A 14,376-nucleotide genomic window follows, 5' to 3' on the forward strand; every position below is an offset into this window, starting at 1 on the left:
AGTTAAAAATTCTTGAATTGTCTTTCAGTAGCTGGATGTTCTGCTCCAAGGATGCTGTGCATTGACTTGCCGTGGCCTAGCTGGTTTGAGAAGAAGACCTTGGGGTAAGTAATGACCTGGACATTCAGAATAAAATCAATCCACTTGTGGCAGCAGCAGGTCAGAGAAGAATTAGCATTATAAGCACCAAGCAGAGCCTGACCAGCCATGGCGGGCATCTACAAGCAGGATCCATTAAGCTCACATAACCTGGGCAAGATGTCAGTCAATCTTATTGTATCCCTAAGAGGAGGAAGAGACACAGCAACTGGCTGAGCCAGGAGCTTTACAGATTTTAGATGACCTTTGAAGTTTGTGGTTTTATCCCATTTCACCACCAGAGAAGTACAGCTCAGAGAGAGAAAGCCAGTGGGCCTTGGGGCATAAAGGATTGATGTGGCCACATACACAGCCACATCTGTCTCTAATCTCCTATTCTCTTTATTTATATTGCACCGACTGCTTTTTGGTGATTGATGCCCAAATAACATTTAAGAAATGTATTTTTCAGACCTCTAAAACTGTCACTAAAATTGCCTATGATTTGAGCAAAACTGTGAGTGTTAATAATGAAGCTGTGCAGTGAGGCCGTGGAGAATGAGGGTGCTAAAACTGTGCAGCTGATGGGGACCTGGGCTCGCCTCACTTCAGACATGGTCCTTTACCTGCATGTTCACTAACATTCTCATCATAAAATGGAGTCATGCAGGTATAATGGCATATACACAGTAAAAGGTTATAATGAAGTCTATTACTTTGTGTGCTTACTAAAAACCTTAATAAAAATAGCACAAGAGGCAAGCAAGAAGGCTGAACCTGTAAGGGAGCTTGCAGCTCAAGCCTGAAAACCCAAATTCAATCTTTAGGAACCTCATAAAGGACAACTGACTCCACAAAGTTGTTCTATGACCCCCAGAGATGCACTGTGGCACACACCTATCCCCATCACATCCCACATAAGCACATGTTAATAATAAAACAAAATTTAAAGATAGCATGGAGGTAACGCATTTCACATTTGTTAACTTGAACTCATTGAACATCTGCTGCTTTCTTGTTCATAGTAAAAGTTCACTAAAACCAAAATTATGATTAAAGAAAGCAACTAACTCCTCAAGTGAGTTTATAAATTTTCTGGTGACTTTCATTGTGGATCATACTTTCCCCAAAAGTTATGAAAAATATAAGGAAATATACAAAGCTCGAGGTAAGATGATTTCCATTAAAATTGTTCTGTGTAACCTCACAACCGCTGCAGTAAATGGTTGTAAGAATCAGAAAAATGGAGCCTCATAGAGCGGAAAGTGTCTAATGAGATGTTATATGTACCTGAGACATGGCAAACAAGGAAGATGTTAGCAAAAGTAACCTATTGTAACTAATGATCTGGCTGATGGGTGCTGATTACGTATCAGCTGTCACCTGTGGTGCTATTTGTGGATGATTACAGAATTCTGCCAAATTCTGTGAGCCCCACCTACTCAATAACTTAAAGAGGGCTTGCGTAGGTTCAGTATTAATAATTAATCTTTACCCATGTTCAGGGTGGGTCTTCCTGCCTTAGTTAAATGTATTTGGAAACTCTCTCAGAAGTGCACTGGGTGATATGTTTCCATGGTAACTCTAAATCCTGTCAAGCTGACAAAAAATATAAAATAAGGAAGATGTAAATTATAGAAATATTTCAGAATATCAAACCCAATAACTGTCTCGATACTGGTGCTATAAAATAAATTGTACATGTATGGCGTCTTAAGAACGATTTCCAATGGAGATGGGCTCATCACAGATACTAGTATCTGCAGAAGCTCAAGTCTCTCATATAAAATGGCTGCAGCTGCAAAATTGTTTTCTTAGTGGGTCAACCCTCTTGGAGGTAAATTTTCATTTTGATGGGATCACTCAGAGACGCATAGGGACCTGGGCTGAGAGGCTCCACACATCCAGATTAATTGCCCTCTGACCCCAGACACCAGTCCTGAGAAGATGGACTACACCATCCATGGAAAGGGATGTCTGTGCAGCCCACACACGTGGGCTTTGGCTTGGTCTAGCCCCTTAACCGATGTGTTTGCTCACTCGGAGATATCTCTAGCCCTAGTTGTTACTTCACCTAACTGAGTTTGTATCTGACATTTCGATCATTTAAAGAGGAGACACTGTGCGGGGTGTATAGAGAGGGAGGTGCTGGGTGCGTTAGGTGGAGACTCCACGCCATCACTCTGGTGGCTTCCTGCTGTCTGCTAGTTGGTCCAGGTGGACCCTATGAGATGCTGAAGTCAGCTGCACACCTCTTTTCTTAATCCTGCTAGGATGGTTAATATTTATTATCAGCTTGACAAGAAACGAATTGGGCTGTAAGTACCCACCATGATGGCAGAGCCACCCCCATCCCCATGCCTTTCTGTCACACTGGACTGTATTCTCTGAAATCACAAGGCAAAATTAGTCACGTCAACCTTGTTGCTGCTGTCAGGTGTTTTTATCAGTCATGAGAAAAGCCAATGAGCTGTAAATGTCTGTTACATGGTCTTATTTGGAGAGTATGGTTAAGAAGAAAAGAACAGTGTATAGGTTCACTGTGAAATGTTCGCTGTGGATACAATCATCGTGTACACGCTCACCATGTACATGTTCACTATGTACATGTTCACCATATGCATCTTCATTTCGGACATGTGCAGAGTAGATTTTTTTTCCCTGTATATATTTATGATCCACAGTTGACTGACTTCATGAATGTGGAACCCACAGATGTGGAGGGTCAATTACAGTTGGAATGTTTAAAGGTATAATATTTTTTAAATTGGCACTTTCATGTAAACCTGATGGTGCTGTTGAACAAACTCACACTAGTGTATTCAATTTCTACTCAAATGATACACATTTAAGATCATTTGTGACTTGCATCCCATGCTTATCTTATTCACATGAGTTTTTTTTTTTAAGTACACTATAGTGCTTATAAAGATGGCTGCATTTTTATATTTATGAGGTAGAACTGTTTATCATTTAATTGTAAATGTTTTCTCAGTAGAGAACTGAAAATCACTAGAGTCCTACTATTCACTTTCTAAAATAAGATTTATAAACTGGATTACAAATGAAAGGAAAATCAGATTTTAAATCTTGTAGCAAATGAAATGAATATTCACTTTGAAAACAGAAATAGTATTTGAGTAATATTCTAGTGTGTGCAAACCACCCCTGGGGATATTTAACTATCTTTCGCTGTCACCTGCCTCTATGTAGCTCGTCCCTAGCACTTGGTAAACATGTACGGTTGTAGAGGCCACAGCTACTGTTGAGGCCTCTTTCTCATGAGACCGGACTTCCCTGGGTCAGGGACCAGTCATACTCCTCTCGGTACTAAGGGGTCTCAGGACATTTGCTAAAGGAGTCCAGAGCAGAGAGCAGGCTGAAGAGGGAAGGGCTGGGGCTGGGGCAGGTGCAGAGGAGAGACTGAGGCTGCTCGGCTGGCCTGGCCTGGTTTCTCAATGGCTTCTCCCAGGCTTCACATGATTCTGCAGCTGCTGTGTCCCGGCCTTGGGCTGGTGTTTTCCTAAGGGTGTCTTCTCTAGTCCCAGACACTCATCCACCGATGAGTTTTTATTACAGCACTTACCAGGTTGCCATTGGTAGAGGGATTCACTAACGCCTGTTAGCAGCTGCTCCTGGGCCACCAGAAGCCACTATCTCAGGGAAGCGACAACTGCTAACTTCACAGTTTCTGAGGGAGTACCCTGGTCCACTTCCTGCCTCCATGGCTGATTATTACTGTAAGTGGAATAATTTGTAAAGAACAAAGACTTATTTGGCTCGTGGGTCTCAATGTAAGGGTGCTTGAGAGAAGGCTGCAATGTCCTTGCTGGTGGGGACTCTCTGCGGGGTTCCATAGTGACCGAACAGCACACAGCAAGACAGCACACAAGTTCAGCCCTCTCTCCCTCTTATCAGAAAGCCATGAACCCGCTGGGTTATCCCCCCATCTTTTTGGACTCTCTGAACCTTAGTCTCTACTAAGGCACCATCACGGAGCACAGTAGTGGGAGTAGTTTCCCATTTTCTAAACACTCACACAGAGATTCACTTTCCAATAAAGTTTTGAGAAAGACATTTGAACTATAGCGGAAAGTAAAATCAGGTGTGAGTATTCAGGTATAAATAATCTGTTCCTTATTCAGTGCGTTTATGTTTCCAATTTGAAGAATACTTTATTAGTTTCTGTAATCAAACCTCAGGTAGACAGCATCTCACATACTCAGAGCTGTATGTCACCCTTATACAAATGGGAAAAATTAAGTTTAAATTTTCAAGACCAATATGGCTATCAATTTCTATGTAATGCTAACACAACATGGTAAATTGGGATGTGTTTTGCCCAAGTTAACAGCATGGCTAAAATTTCAAAAATTCAAATTGTGTGTGTGTGTGTGTGTGTGTGTGTGTGTGTAAAAGAGCAGTAGTATGTTATACTCCAGTGGCAGCAGCAGCTTTTCCAGGTTTTGCAGTTATTTGAACAAAATTGTAGAGACACCCAGTGTACTCCATTAAAAGAAAAGAACAAAGAAAATCCCAGAGAACAGCACAGTTGTTACCGTTATCTGACACTGTTTTCAAAATGAGCTGCTTCAGTCATCATCTGCAAAGAACACATGCTTGTAACATTGTTAACAACTCTGAGAAAGCACCGCCCCTCTGCATCAGGAGGCGGGCGCAGGCTGTTTCACACCTGCTGGTGGGAGATGCAGGGCAGCGCTGTCTTCCATCTGCCCCACCAGGAATGGAATCGCTGGAGACTTGGTTCTACTTCTCTAGCAGAGAGCACAGAGGATGATGGGGCTCCTCCTTCGCTGCCTTCCACAAAAGAGAGCTTCTCTTCCAAACCAAAACAGACCACCCAACTCAAAAGTCCCTCGCCACTGCTTCCTATGTGTTTCTCTATCCATCTTCCTGCCTCTCAATCTATGTTTGATTTTATTTAATCTTTTGAAGGGGTGTGATAGGGTTGAACCACGCCATAACTAGAAACAGGTTTTTCCATTAAATAACACAATCTCGGGGTTCATAGTGTGATCAAATATCCTGCAACAGTAGATGATGTGCTGGGGTGCCCATTGTGGTAGGGGTCATGGGGGCATTCCACACATAGTTCTACCCCAAGAACAGAGCCATATTCACCCAACTGTGTTTACTCTCAATGTGACAGGACCCAGAATCACCCAGGAGACAAGGCTTTTGGTGTGCCTGTGTTCTGGGGGTGGAGGTATGTAGGTTAGGTTAATTAAGGTGGGAAGACTCACCCCTAGAAGTGGGTGGCAACATTCCCTGGGCTCAGGTCCTAGACTTCACACAAAGCAGAAAGCTTATCTCTGTTTATCCACTGCTTTCAGCTTTCGGACTGCAGATCCAATGGAGCAGCTGTCTCGAACCCTTATCCCCCAGGGCTTCCGCTTCATGATGGACTGTGAATGAAAAAAGAGGACACGGCTGCTCCTAGGTATGGTTGAGGAGAAGGTTTGCTGTAGATATAAGGGAGACAACAGCCAGAGGCCATGGTGTAGAAGAAGTACTGGTAGATTTGATATCTTCAGTGGCCCTGTGGGAAGAGTGCCCTTTCTGAAGCCTCTCCCCAGAGACATCATTTGAGCCAGTACAGTCTGGAGCTGGCAGAGCTGAATTAGGTAATTTCCCCAAGGGCACAGCAAACAGGAGCTTCCGATCTCTGGAGCTTTAGCTGGTCTACACTCCCCATTCATAGGACACAGCAGGGTGTTCTACCTGATGCTATAACTAGAACACAGTGCATCCCAGGGCAGTGGAGCAGATCTGCACACAAAGCCCGGCGCTATTGGGACTCCATGCCCTGGTTTGTGAGAAGCAGATATTTATGCCCCCCCCCCCCCCGTATGTTCACTATTACATTGACAGAAACAATTAACATTGACACCAGTTTGTAACTGTAGAGCATTTGACAATGTGCAGCACATTTTGAGTGAATGCTTTTTTTTTTTTTTTTTTTTTTTGATATTTGGAACCACATGTCCACATGTAATAGTGAACAAAGGCACCATGGGATGTAACACACAGCATGCTGTTTTATCTGCGAATATGGCAGTATCATCCAGCTATCACCTATCATCCGTCTGTCTGTCCATCCATCCATCCATCCATCCATCCATCCATCCATCCATCCATCTTGGGACCAGCTGTCCTTGAATGCACTCTGTATGAGAATGACTGAGTTCTTAATCCTCCTGCCCCCACCTTCCAAGAGCTGAAATTACAGACAAGCATCACCACGGCAGCATTTTGTTTTATTTTAGGCATATTATAGAATCTTCACACTGGGCACTGTGTGTTCAGAACTCTTAGGGAGGCTGAGGAAGCCCATGTGAGAGGACCAAGGTTCCCCAGCTGCTGTGGGTGTGTCTTCGTTTTAAGCCACGTGACTTCCTTAAAATTAATCTTTGCAAAACGAAGAAAACAAAGCTTCCATCGTGACTCTTTACCTCAGTGACCCATAACACTGCGTCTGTGGCATTATGACATTATTTGAGGCTGATCTGGTTCTATCTCTTTAAAAAAAAAAAAAAAAAAGCAGCTAGGTAGGGGGAGCTGTGACTGCCGCACTCTCCTGGCCTTGCGTTGGATGCAGTGGCGGTCACGCTGGGACCTGCTGATGGTCCAAAAGACTCACAAAGGCCCAGCGGCTGGGTTGTTGCCGGCCTCCCCGAGTCTCTGGGGGTCCCTCCGGTGCGGCTGCATTGGACGCTGTGTCCTGCTGGAGCCGGGCGGTGCAGTCACCCCTGCAGCAGCTGCTAGCCCGAGGCTGTGGACCACAGTACTCAGCATCTGTGCCCCGGGAGGACAGAGCAGCTCCGGCTGTGGGGCCCAGGCGCACCGGTGAGGAATTGTTACTTACCATTGCACTCTTGGGTGGGGCGACGCCCGCTCTGCCTTGGGGTCTTAGTTCCAGAGAGGCTCTGACGCAGGCTTTGCCTTTTTAATTTCCACTCCATATTGTGGAGGGTGGTCACAATGGGCCCACTGCTGTAATGAAGAGTGGTGTCCGGACTCTTACACAGTGGTATTCTCAGAATAGTTTATTGCTTAATCTGTAGTCGCCCTAATTTTAAAAGCATGTTCTTAACCAGCCCGTTTCTCGGTTACCTTATATAATGATACTCGAAAGCCTTTTGGTGAAAACCGTTTTTCTTATTTTTCTTTCGTTCTAGTAAATAATTAAATTCTTAGAAAGAGTTCTGTAATTTTAGCAAAATTCTCTCCCGCACTGCTGTCCCTTTGCTTGCCTGTGTTTTCCTTAAAACAAGGTCAGTATCTCAGTCAAGAGTGTTGCCTTCAAGCCTAAGGATGATATGAGGATAATGTTGGCTTTAATCTTCTTCCCTGTGTCTCTGAAAATGGAAAAAAAGTCTCTTCCATTTCAGCCAAAGTCAGGGTCGGGGTTGATTCCAGGTGTTTTCCAAGCACAAGCTGTCACAAACCTGCATTGATGGGAAACTCTTTATTTCTGCACCAACCCAGGTAATTCACACCCAGTCTCATCTATTTGTCATATGACAAATTGTAAACTGCCCACCAGCTCCCAGATATGGATTAGTGCAGTGTGAGTGAACCCCTGTCTCCTGAGTTTCATTGATGACTAACCAGCTTGCTTTCCTTTGTCTTGCCACTTTCTTCTTTATCCTTTATCTCTCTTGGCTTTTGGCTGCCCAAGTCTCCCCCCGCCACCCCCCATGATCCTCAAGACTCTGTGTCCCTTTCAGAGGAACCAAGCGAGCTTATTCCATCTTCCTGTCTCCCCCCTGTTTTGCTCAGCCTGTAAGAGCAGCTGTAAGAACTGTTGGGTGCCGCTCTGGTGTTTCCTATTCTTCACAGAAGAAGAAAAACCCAGTCACAGCTTTTGAAGAACAAAGAAGGCTTACAGGAGGTGTCCTTTGCTTTCTGTCGGACTGGCCCTCACCAGCTCCGGACTCAACGGTCAGCTCAACTGATCTTCATGCCACAGCCCCTCAGAAGTCACAGTCTCTGTTTCCCTTCTGTTCAAGACACTGACGGTCATTGTTCACAGGATGGTGGGATCATTGAGACACCAAATGTTTGCAAAGATAGATAGCTGGAACTAGGCAGAGTGTGGCTAGTTAGTATTTGACTCGTTCCCATTCCATCCATCCATCCACCCATCCATCCATCCATCCATCCATCCATCCATCCACACACACATGTCTATCTATCCATCTATGAAACAAGCCAAATAACTTTGTATATTAGTTCTCCCTCAAAAACTGAATTTAGAAGTGGACTTTTGGCTGAGTGCATCTTAAAAAACTTGCTTTGGGCTAAATGCTATCCACTGTTCTACCAATCTGTTTTTTACATCTTTGACCTATGAAAGCAATGTTGAAATTTCCTCATTGCCACAGGACTGTTCTCTGGGGGGAAGGAAGGCTGATTCCTCTTGCATATCTCTCCCTAAACACACCATGGTGGCAGTAGCAATGACTATATTGGCATGTCCATCAGGAACCCAAGTAAGGACAGTTAAATGTGATCAAATGTGCCAAATTGGAAGTCAAAATACGTTCCCTTGCTATTCCGATCTTGGACAGCTCAGAAGCCGTTCACTCTTTAAAGGCGTTGCCAATCCTACAACTATTTTTAATTTCTACTTTGTCTGTCTTCCTCCTTTCTCTTTGCCATCGTCCTTAAACTCTATGCTTAACATGTGCTGGATTTTCAGTGTCTAGGAGGGAGATGTTGTACCCTTCCCTGAGAGATGGAACACAGAGAAACTGGAAGAAGCATAGGATTGGGGACCAGAAAGTGTGGCCTTGGCTCTGTTCACTTCTCTTTGTGCTGATCAGAAATCCATTTATCCTCATCGTCGAGATAAGGTTTGGGGGTGGGGGAACTTCTTAACTTTCATTAGAGTCCTAAGTATATGATCTGGACAGCTCTTGTTGGACCCTCCTCACTGTCTCAGAAATAGTCAGTCAAATAAAATATCTTTCACTTGTGGGATCAAAATCAGAAATGATTCAATAGCCCCATTCTGTGGGTTACAAAATGCGAGATTAAATACAAAATGCAATAGATGCCCAGCACACTCTTACTTGTAAAGGGAGAGATTGATTGAGTGTAGTAGCTTTTCTCACCGAAGATCGCGGAGTTCTTAGACCCCCAAACCCCAAGTCCTGGTTCTTGGTGTGGTATTTTCCCACTGCATGTAGGATTTAGGGTGATTGGAAGCCTGAGAGACCAGAGAGATTGCCAGGTTTGGGTGGAACCATCTTTGGTTCCCATACAGCAATGTAGCGCCCCAACAGACATTTGTTTCAAAAATTCTCCTTCCAATCTCCATAGTCTGCATAGTCTTTCGCTTTTTCCCAAAAAGAGAAAAGCTTAAAGTAAGTCAGTCACCTTATAAGTGGTGGTTTAAATTTCATAAGCATCTTTATTTCATCAAATTACTGAGTACTAGAAGGGAGCGAGCGGGCATGCCAATCTTGTATGTAGCTGGAATGTGTGTATACATCTACACAACAGTAGATTTAATGTTTCCCTTGTTTAACAAGATGATACATTTAATCATTAAAATTTCCCAGTAGAACAAAGAAAATATTGGATAAGATGTACGTACACACACTAAAATATTAGTCACTATCTGAAATTGAAACTTGACTAGGTATACATATATTTTTAACTTTCATTTTCTAAGTCTTACAATACTGCAGAAGCAAAAATGTAATTATTGGATTAAACAATAGCTGCTTTGCCCTGAAAGCTATGAATTTGTTATATTTTTGAAGCTCAGCCTGTAAATTCTATTCAGTTTATGTCAGCTTCCTATCAAAACCCCCTTTATTTTTATTTATCAGTTGTTGTTTTTTTATAAAATGTCTGTGCTGAGTGACTGCTTTAGGAAAATTGTAATCCTGAAGAACGTATTTGTTTAACTCCTTATTATATTCCTCAGACTCATTTAAAAAAGAGAAAAGAAAAAAAAGCCCAGGACTTAGTGGATTTGTTCAAAGACAGGCTTGCTCAGAAAAGCCGCGTCTCACCATAGTGATTCTGGTGTTTAATGCAGTGGCACTCCAGGCTTCTGGCTTTTGAAAAGCAGCTGAGAACAGATCAACAATCCCACCTTGTGCCTAAGCCCCTGGCACAGTGGCACATGGTGGCACATGGTGGTAGGCTTCTCCAACAAGGTAGCTTTTTAAAAGGTGAATGAATTCTTTATGTCTTCCAAAAGTACATAATTATTCAGCAACTCTTGTCAAGTTTGGTAGATTTCAACCATATTTAGCAGCTTTGCTGAGGTATTATCCATATGGCATCCAGTTTTTTTCCGAGTTATGTAAAATTTTATCTGTGAGTATAGACGGCTTTTTTTTTTTTTTTTTTTTTGGCCAGTGCAAGACCTGGAACCTCCTGCCTACCACAGTCAACTCTGCTGGTTGACTGAAACACGATGACACAGGATCAACTTGAACTTGACTCAAGATATAAAACTAGGTGTTTGTTCTTATGACCTGCAAAAGAGATTATGTGCACATTGGTGGAACGGGCTGAATTGCTCACATTATTGAATGCCTCCTATATCTGTGATCCAGTAAGCCTAAGAGGAGCCAGACAGCTTTGAGGAATTGGCAGCAAAGGAAATGAGAAAGGCCTGGTTCACACACCAGGCTTCAGAATTCCAGGGAAAACACTTGGGTGTTTTTTCTCCTGTGACCTGAAGTAGGGTGTTTTCACAACTGTGTGTGTTCCAAGGAAATCCCTATGTGCATGTGTGCACACTGAGTAGTACCCTTCACCTTTAGCTTCCCATTGTGGTGGTGTGTAAATGCATTTCTTTTCTGCATTTGATTGCAGAGGCTTCTGAGGCCAAAGGTGACCATGGCTTTTTCTACAGCAGATGGCCCATAGTACTGCCATTTACGACACAGACAGTACCTACTGTGCTAGATCCTGGTCTATTGATTTGGAGGGTGAATTTGTCTGACTTTTCCATTTTGCATAGGTTCTGTTTCAAGCCTGTCCATTCTTTGCTGACTCATGCTCTGCTCTGACCTGAGAGGATGGGGTGGTCCCTCTTGGTAAATCAGTGGAGGAGGAGGGCTAGAAGTCTGCCTGCATGTGGCTCCTTGTTTCTGTGTTGAAGATATTCCAGGGCAAGTGTTTGCCATGCCTGGAGGTTTACTGCTCATGACTTTGTTGGCAGTGGTGATTTTTAGTTCTCATTCACAGATGAATGTGTACTCTGCTCTCAGGAGAGGGCCAGGTGCCGTGCTATGCCTGTTGGCTATAAATGGGTTAAACAACTGTTTCTGGGGCCACTGAGGTTAAGCTGCAGAGAGCTGTGGATGCCCAGATGTACTGCAGCACCATGAGGAGCTCAGGAGGAGACAGCCGTGGCGTCCCACCCACGTCCTTCCACAGAGCCTTCACTTCCCTTGGCCCTAAGTGTTTCGGGTCTATTCAAAAGGCTCTCTAATGTCACAGAAACCCTATATAGGATAAAGCACTAAGGTGGCCCTGGTTTGTGTGGGAAGGCCCCTCTTCTCGTTTCCATGGTAACAGCCAGGTGTCTGCTCTGACTCCTAGGAGGTTGCTTTGACCTTGCTGCTTCAGTTCAGTTGATTGCAGCCTACATCCCTTTTGTTTTCCACGCTCTGTTCTCTGCTCACCTCTACTGAAGCACAGTTTTGGATTAAGGGGTCCTAGCCAGTTGTTTGGTGATTGTGCCTTACGCCTGGGCTCATAGCTGTTTATTTCAAGCTGCGCAATTCACAGACACTTTTGCATCAGTTAGAGAGTGGAGTTGGCATGTCTTTCTTCCTACTCTCCAAATAAAACCACATAGTGCCAAATCTTGCCGTGATGCTCAGTTCTGCCAAAATAGGATATTTTTGCTGAGAAGGAGAAGAGATCACAGAATAGACACGGTGCTAATCTCAATCATGAACAGGAGCTCCAGATTTTTGAGCCAAACGAATGATTGATTCAGCAGCTGGCCAGGAGAAGCATCCAGCCTCATTCCCCTGCGGCTGTTGCAGGGCGCCCATTGCTTTGGCCGGAGGAAAGTGTGTGAATTGGTAGACAGAAGCCATTTCATAGGTACATGTGATGTAACGTACATGAGCAAAGACAGTGGTGTCTGGAATTTGCACACACTGCCCACACTGCTGGGTGCTTTCAGACACAGTTCACTTGGTTTTCATGGAGACACTGCTCATGGATGGCACAAGCCCTGATTTACAGATGTGGAAAGTTAGGCACAAAGAGATTACAGAATTTGCAAGTGGTGTGAAGGCTCTAGAAGGCTGTGTGATGTTTTGTTCTTTTCTAAATGACAGGGACCAATGGCTTCTCTTACCTTTGAGGGAGGTAGGGGAGGGCAAGAGGTCCTCTAAATGATTTGTTGTTCCCAGGGAACTGGTCCTCTCTGATGGAGCTCTGGTGCACTAACCCAGTTTTCGTCCTCCACATTTATTCTAACTTCCTGCTTCCTTGTGATCAGCTCTCACAGAGTCCGCCAATGGCAGTAGTGTCTTTCCAGAACCCACAGGTGCTGTTTTTCAAAGCCCCTTTGCTCCCCCTTCACTGATTACCTCCCATCTCCAATCATCATTTCTTTGGTGTTAATCCCATGACCCTACTTCTCAGCTCTTGAAATGAAAACTTAACCCAGTCTTGAATCATTCTTCCTTCTGAATAAAATCATTGAAGACCATAAGTTGTCCCATAAATGTACTGCTACCAATTTTTAATGAAGACTCCGCATGCGAGGACTGTCTCTGGAGGGCATGTGTATCCAGGCTGAATGTACAGATCCTTGTGCATTCGTTTTAGGTAGTTTTCGGTGCTCTCTGTTTGTGGCACATGGTTCTGTGTTTCTGCAGATAAAGATGGAGTATTTCCATGCAGAATACAGTTACTGGAGCTGAGAGCTCTTCAGTGCATTTCCTTCCTGTTGCTGCCAACACAACACCATAGACCGGGTAAATTATGAAGAAAAGAGCTCTACCGAACCTCACAGATTGGGTCGAAGGGCAAGTGGCACATCTGGAGAGACCTTGTTGCTTCTTGCTGGCAGAGTCCCAAGGCTGCTCAGGCCGTCATGTAGGAGGAGACAAGGAGCGCGCGAGTCTCCTGTGTTCTATTCCTCTTCTGATAAAAGCTCTAGCATTCAATCACCAGCATACCACTCTTGCTATTTACCACGTCAGCTCCCACGGGCCCCTCTGAACTCACAGCTGGATTAAGTCTCTTCCTTCTATGGATGCAACTTCAGCATGTGTTGTAGAGGGAGCAAGCCAGCTCCAAACTCTAGCAGACTTGAGTCTGCTCTATGGTATGGTTGCATTTAAAATAAAAAAATTAAGGAACAAAAACATTTTTGTTTAAGAAAAGAAAAACAGTTTCTCAGCCAGCTTTTTAAAATTGCACTGATTGGCTTTGATGGATGCCAATCAACATGCCCTGTTAAAAAAATGTAATTATAGCAAATTGCTGAGAATTTGTTTGCAGGGATGGGACTACATTGTATTTTGAGTTTTTCTAGATTTTATTGGTCATCCAAAAACCTACGATGACTCATTGTAGTTTGAGTGATTATTACTGCAGACATTTCATCCAGTGGAAAGGTTGGTGGGTTGGGATGTAACATAGGGGAAGAGTGCCTGCCAAGCATGTATGAAGCCCTGGATTCTACCATTAGCATCATCAATAGAAGGAAATAAATTAAGATGCTGGGCTGCACAAGCGGAAGGTCCAGGAGCTGATTCTTTATAGCTTCAGCCTGTCCCCTTCCTCCTGGAATGTGTTTCAACAAAACCACTTATTTCCCAATTTTCTTTCCTTCTTTCTTTCTTTCTTTCTTTCTCTCTCTCTCTCTCTCTCTCTCTCTCTCTCTCTCTCTCTCTCTCTCTCTCCCCCTCCCTCTCTCTCTCTCTCTCTCTCTCTCTCTCTCTCTCTCTCTCTCTTTCTTTCTTCCTTTCTTCTTTTTGAGCTAAGGATCCAACCCAGGGCCTTGGGCTTGCTAGGCAAGCACTCTACCACTGAGCTAAATCCCCAACCCAAATTTCCTCAACCCCAATTACCAATCCCACCTCCCTTCAGACAGCTCTTATATATGGTCATGTCTAAGAAGGCTTTGAAATTACAAAGTATTTTTATAACCGAGACATTGGTAAAAATAGAAAATTTGGTCTCCTGTGTCCTGACTTATCATTGTTGTAGAAGTTTGTCATTTCTCTATTATATTTCTTTAAAAGCAAGGCTGTTTTAAGGGCTAGTAGGCAACAG

At 43.8% G+C, this 14,376-nt stretch overlaps 1 protein-coding gene across 2 annotated transcripts in view; it reads left to right on the forward strand.

The window, feature by feature from the left end:
• The first annotated feature begins 6,680 nt into the window (after positions 1–6,680).
• The window catches only part of Sacs (sacsin molecular chaperone), an 80,021-nt gene continuing 72,325 nt past the window's right edge, over positions 6,681–14,376 (forward strand). For both annotated transcript variants that reach the window (XM_036199619.1, XM_036199617.1), the window contains exon 1: positions 6,681–6,945. The gene's annotated coding sequence lies outside the window, so the exon portion shown is untranslated. The remainder of the gene's footprint in view (positions 6,946–14,376) is intronic.

This window comes from Onychomys torridus, chromosome 9 (assembly GCF_903995425.1).
Source record: "Onychomys torridus chromosome 9, mOncTor1.1, whole genome shotgun sequence".
Classification (NCBI taxonomy): Eukaryota; Metazoa; Chordata; class Mammalia; order Rodentia; family Cricetidae; genus Onychomys; species Onychomys torridus.